Genomic DNA, 6,000 nt, shown 5'->3' with positions numbered 1-6,000 from the left:
TTGGGCTCCCAGGGCAGATAGAAGTGGCTTTGGGTGACGTTGGTATAAACGATCTTGGGAAACATGGACGCTACTGCGTGGCTCTGACCCCGGGTTGAGTGCGGAGGTCAAAAGCTGTCCTTGAGTCTTGGCGCCTGGCTGCCTTCTGGGGTTAGTGGCGCGGTTCCAGTGAGCACAGCCTGATGTGCTGCTCAGTGGCTCTTCCAGGCGGGCCGGGTCCTGATGAGACGGGAGCCCCAGCCCTGGCACTTCGCTCCCTGCAGGCCGGCAGGTGCTTGGGGTGCGCTCTGGAGGCCGTGGAGCTGGCCTTTCTTCCCTGTCCAGGCCCCCACACGACAGTAAGCTCATGAAACGCATCCGACCCCTCGGATTGCCAAAACCTCCTGACTCGGCCAAACTGTGCTGGTTCCTAAGCTCCAGGCAGATGAGGGGATTGCTGAGCCACACACCGAGGTGCCCAGGGAACCCTGCTCTGGTGCGCCCTCCTCGGATGCCCAAGCCCAGCTGTAGGAGCCGCCTTAGTGCTCCCTGTTCCCAGCCCTGCGCCAGTAGGAGGCATTTCCTCTGAAGGACACAGTGTGTTGTTGTTTCCCTTGTGCAAACCCAGAGGGTGGGCACCACCTCCATCTGCAAAGAGGAAATCATGCACAGGCCAGGGCTGGGCCCGGCGTGACCCAGTCAGGGCTTCGGAGTCTAAATTTAACTCGTTCCCACTCCTAGTAACCGAAGGCAGCTCGCGGACCAGAAAGCAGGCTTTCGGCTTCCTTGTCTTCCTGAGGTCAGTTAGCCAGGCTGCTCCCTGACCCGCCGTGTGTCCTCGGTCCCATGGACGGCCTCCTCACGTGGATGTGTGTGCTCAGCGTCTGTAGAGAAAGCTTTCCATGTGCTCAGCAAACTGGGAGGTGTCTGCACCGCGCGGGGTCCTTGTGTCAGACCAGCAGGGGGAGCAGGAGACCGGTCTCCTTACCGGGGTCTCCTCTTGCTTTTCTCCTCCAGGCTCTTCTCTCCACCCCTCCCCTCCCCACCTCTGCTTATCTCCTTTCCCCAGTGATCCAGGACTGTAATTTAGGACTCTGGCCAGGATTGGATCATTGCCCAGGTGGGTGCGCACCTGTTGTACCAGGTGTGTCCTGGCCAATGGCCGTCGGTCTGCAGGAGACAGAGCTGCACCCCAGGCTAAAAGGCCTCAGAAGTCAGCCACCCCAGTGGTCACGTGGAGCAGAGAGATTGGGCCTCAGAGGTACCTGCTCTGCAGGCAAGGGGGGCCCCATACAGGGCGCCCTGCATAGCAGATTGGACAGCCTCTAGAATAATCCATGAAAGATGGCAGCTGGTAGCCCAGACGCCTTGAATGGGAAGCATGTAGCCTCAGGTAGGAAGTCTTTTGGCAGGTGTGATGGCAGATTTGGAAAGAAAGCACACACAGACCTCAGTGAACACATACACCTTACAAACAGCATTTGATATTTGAGCCAAAGCGTCTTTTCATCCCCATCAAGGGCATGCAGAGAGAGCACAGCACTGAGCATGGAGCCCCTGAGCTTCATGGGGACACACTTAAAAATATGTAAACATACAACACATCTCCTTACAATATCCTCACATGGGGCCATATTCCCTTTGCAAAATAATAATAATAGCTCATTAGGGAGATATTAAGAAAGCAAATTTTGTTTAGTAAGTGATAACAGAATACGAGAGCAAGGAGGCTCCAGGTGGGAATTTTGGATCTATTTGGTGTCTGGCTTCCACTCTGGGCTAGGCAGCCGAGCAGAGGTGCTGCCTGGGGCCTCGGTCGCCTGGGGCTCTGTCCCCACCCCTGGTCTTGGTCTCTCTGCCCACAGAGGTGCCCGGGAGGGGAAAGAGGGTACAGACTTCAGGAACATTCCCCTGATGTCTCTAGGAGGTTGGCCACAGAAGCAGGGTTTGTAGAGGCTGCTTTGTTTTTTAAGAAACCAAAACTAAATTAATTTTCAGTTGACCCCTGTGCGTCATGGAGCGTAGGGGGGAGGCTTCTCCCCTGGGAGGAAGCGGGCTGGAGCACAGAGAGGTGGGGCGTTGGGAGGCTGTGCATCCTCGGACAGAGGGGGGTCCCCGGGAGTCGAGGCTGGGAAGCGGCCGCCGCACTGCAAGGGAACAGAAAGGTGTCCTCAGTCCGCGGAGGGGCCAGCCCCACACACAGCCCACATGGAGCACGACAGCATGCCAAGCTCCACCAGCACCCCAGAAAGAGCCCTCGTGGGGCCCGGGCTCCCTCTGCACCAGGGCCACCCACCCAACCCAGGCTCCTTGATCAGAGTACACCAGTGAGGCCAGAGGGAGGGCCCCATGTGGTCCGCAGGGGTCTCCTCTGCACACACTCTGCACCTGCATCCCTGTAGAGATGCCCATTCTCGGAATTGCTGGCTTCCCAGCCGTGCACCTGCTGTGCATGAGTCTTGCCCCAAAGTACAAACATGTCCAACGAAGAGGCTGCCCAGAGCATCGCGGGGGGGCTTCTGGGTTCACCCAGCACTTTCTATTTTCAGGGAAAACTAAGACATCAACATTTTCAATATAGCTCAATGGTTAATTTTATGTGTCAACTCGGCCAGGCCTTGGTGCCCACTGGATGTTGCTGTGAAAGTGTTTTCTAGATGCGATTGACATATTAATCCACCCAGTTATTTGAAGGCCTTAAGAGGAAAAGACTGAGTTCCCAGGAAAGAGGGACTCTGCCTCTGGGTGACTGAGCCTGCAAGATCCGTTCTTCCCTGGTCTGCAGCCCGCGTCTGTCCCGCCTGGAAGTTCTGGGTTCTGTCTGTCTGTCTGCTCTATCACTGTCTGTCTCTCTGTCACTGTCTCTTTGTCCGTCTCTGTCTCTCAGTCTGTCTCTGTGTAGCAATATCTGTATCATCTATATATGAGCACACATCCTATGGGCTCTATTTCCCTGGGGAACCTTGACTAACACACATAGACTCAAGTAAAAGTGATTCTGAGAAGAAAAATGTTGGATATGGCCCATTTTTAAATCAATAAAATTTCCAGTTTTTCTCCACCTGCCAACAAACCTCTTAACATTTTTCCCCTTAAGTTCTAGTGGTTAAAAATGCCTACTTAAAAGCAATATTTAAATAATTAAAGCAGGAGGCCACCCCAGGCGCCCTCAGAGGGTCTTGGCTCTGTGCGTAATGACCGGTCCCGTGCAGGGCGGTGGGGCAAGGGCCCTGCCCCGTGTGAGCTTGGCCAACCTAAAGCCGAATCCAGGCTCCAGGAAACCGGAAAGACGGCGAAGAGGTCAGAGAAGTAGAAAATGTGGCTGAGGCCATAGGGGAGAGTGTCAGAGAGGAACCCGGCCCAGACTGGGCTTTAAGGGAGGCCAGACTCCATTTTACATTCGAATCCCAAAATGCGGGTTTAATGAAGGTCATAGCTTCAGACGCCAGTATCACCCTTTGAATCTCAATAGATTGAAGTATCTTATTGATTTGAGTCGAGTGGATCCTACTCAACCTATTGACTTAACTCAGCTGGTCAGTGGAAGAGGTGTGACCATCCAGCCACTTAAAAGGGATTATGGTGTCCAGCTGGTAGAGGAGGGTGCTGACACCTTTAAGGCAAAAGTTAATATTGAAGTACAGTTGGTTTCAGAACTAGCCATTGCTGCAATTAAAAAAAAAAATGGTGGTGTTGTTACCACGGCTTTCTATGACCCAAGAAGTCTAGAAATTCTGTGTAAACCATTCCATTCTTTCTGCATGGACAACCCATTCCAAAACGAATGCTTCTGCCTGAAGCACTGGTACCGTATTATACTGATGCAAAGAATTGTGTTTACCTGGCCGATCCTGCCAAATTTCCTGAAGCAAGACTTGAACTTGCCAAGAAGTATGGTTATATTTTACCTGATATCACTAAAGATGAACTCTTCAAAATGCTCAGCACTCGAAAGGATCCAAGGCAGATTTTCTTTGGTCTTGCCCCGGATGGGTGGTGAATATTGCAGATAAGAAAATCCTCAAACCTACAGATGAAAATCTCCTCAAGTATTACAGCTCATGAATTCCCTTCCAGGAAAGCAGAGTTGTAAAAGAGTTCTGGAAGAAAATGGACTGAAACATGCTTATTTCTCATCATCTTGTCTTGATTTGTGATTCTCTAGATGCTGATGTTAATTTTCCATGTAGCCCTATATCCATTTTTATCTAAAATTGAAATAAAAAATGGAATAAGCAAGGGCTGCATAGGGGAACTGAATCTGTGTGGGTTTTTTCTCACTTAAACAGACTCCCTGGATTTCTGCCAGAGGAAGATGGTAACTTTTAGGGTATTTCTTGTTCATTTTCTCATGATTTTTTCATCCAGGTCTTGTGTTACCGTTGTTGCATATCAGAATGAATGTGCAGGTGGAATGGAATTGACTTTTTTTTTTTAAAGATATTTATTTATTAGAGAGAATGAGAGCAAAAGAAATCACAGAGGGAGAAGCAGACTGGCCACTGAGCGGGGAGCCCAATGTGGGACTCGATCCCGGGACCCTGAGATCAACACCTGAGCTGAAGGCAGATGCTTAACCGACTGAGCCCACCCAAGCATCCCTGGAATGGGGTTGATTGCTAAGCCTGCTCAGTCAAGGTTAAAGCAGTTATTAATGGTGGCCCATCTTAATAGCCTCAAGGAAGCTCTGCTATCCAGTGTCAAGGTAGAAAGCCTCCAACTCTGGATTATTAAGATGTGGGGTTTGAGCTTAAGGTTTAAACACAGTAAATATGTAGTACAGTATTTACTAGAAAAACTGAAGCAAAAATTCCAAGTGAATTCATTTTCTTAACTCATCTGATAAGAGTAGACAATAATAAGCCATTAACCATTTTCTTGAAAAAGTGTTCTAATTTTACTTATTTCATAGATATTGGAGACCTTTGTTTTTCAATCATTTTAAATGATTTTTGAAAAATTGTTCAGTGATTATATAAGCCATAAAAACAACTGGTAATGTGAAAATTTAACTCAGTTAATGTAAAAGATTCAGCGGTCAGCTTATTTAGCTTTGCAAAGATGTGTTGTACCTGAACCATACAAAAGCTCACTTTATCCTGCTGCAATTACATCTCGAATAAGTCATGATAATTTTTCCACAGGAAAAATAAATTATTCCTGGCTGTTTATTTTCTTAAAATAAAAAATTTAAAAGCCTAAATAAATAAATAATTAAATCAAACAGTCCCCTCTGTGAAATACAGTGTGTTTACGAGCTCTGATCTCCCGGTGGTGCTGTGGTCCCTTTGCTCTCCACCTGCCAGGTGTCCAGGGCCCCTGAGAGGCCAGCGCATCTGTTTTCTGGGGCTCCTCCTGGACCCCTCCCCCACAAGGAGGCCAGGGACCCCAGGGCCTTAGCATTCTGAAAGAGGAATTTCCTCATAAGCTGTAGCTGAACCCGAGAATACTGCCCTACTCAGAGTTGTCAGCATGGGCTTCAGAATCCAATGGCTGGGACTCTATCCACCTCTGTTTCTCCCTTCTGACCATGGGGAACAAACCAAACTTCTAGAGAACATTCTCTCTGGTCTGCTGGGAGCTCCCAGTCTTTACCATGCATGTGTCCACTAGCTCTCCACTGGAAACGAGCAGCTGAGAGACCCTGGAGTAAACCACCATGAACCACAGACTAAACCATCACAGACCACAGAGTAAAGCACCACAGACCATGCAGACCATGGACCAAACCACCACAGATCACAGTAAACAACCATGAACCACAGACTAACCACCACAGACCACAGACTAAACTACCATGAACCATGAACTAAACTACCACAAACCACGGACTAAACCACCACAGACCACAGACTAAACCACCTTGAACGATGGACTAAAACACCACAGGCCACAGAATAAACCACCATGAACCACAGACTAAACCACCACAGACCATGGACTAAACCACCACAGATCACAAAGTAAACCACCATGAACCACAGGCCACGGAGTAAACCACCATGAACCACAGACTAAACC

General features: G+C 49.3%; 1 pseudogene; it reads left to right on the top strand.

Annotated features, from left to right (window-relative positions):
* The first annotated feature begins 3,173 nt into the window (after window positions 1-3,173).
* LOC112826450 (large ribosomal subunit protein uL15m pseudogene) lies at window positions 3,174-4,234 on the top strand (annotated as a pseudogene).
* Window positions 4,235-6,000: the final 1,766 nt, after the last annotated feature.

This window comes from Callorhinus ursinus, unplaced genomic scaffold (genome assembly GCF_003265705.2).
Source record: "Callorhinus ursinus isolate GAN/ISIS: 27379988/994484 unplaced genomic scaffold, GSC_fseal_2.0 scaffold79, whole genome shotgun sequence".
In the NCBI taxonomy this organism is placed as follows: domain Eukaryota; kingdom Metazoa; phylum Chordata; class Mammalia; order Carnivora; family Otariidae; genus Callorhinus; species Callorhinus ursinus.
This window is presented reverse-complemented; position numbering and strand designations above follow the sequence as displayed.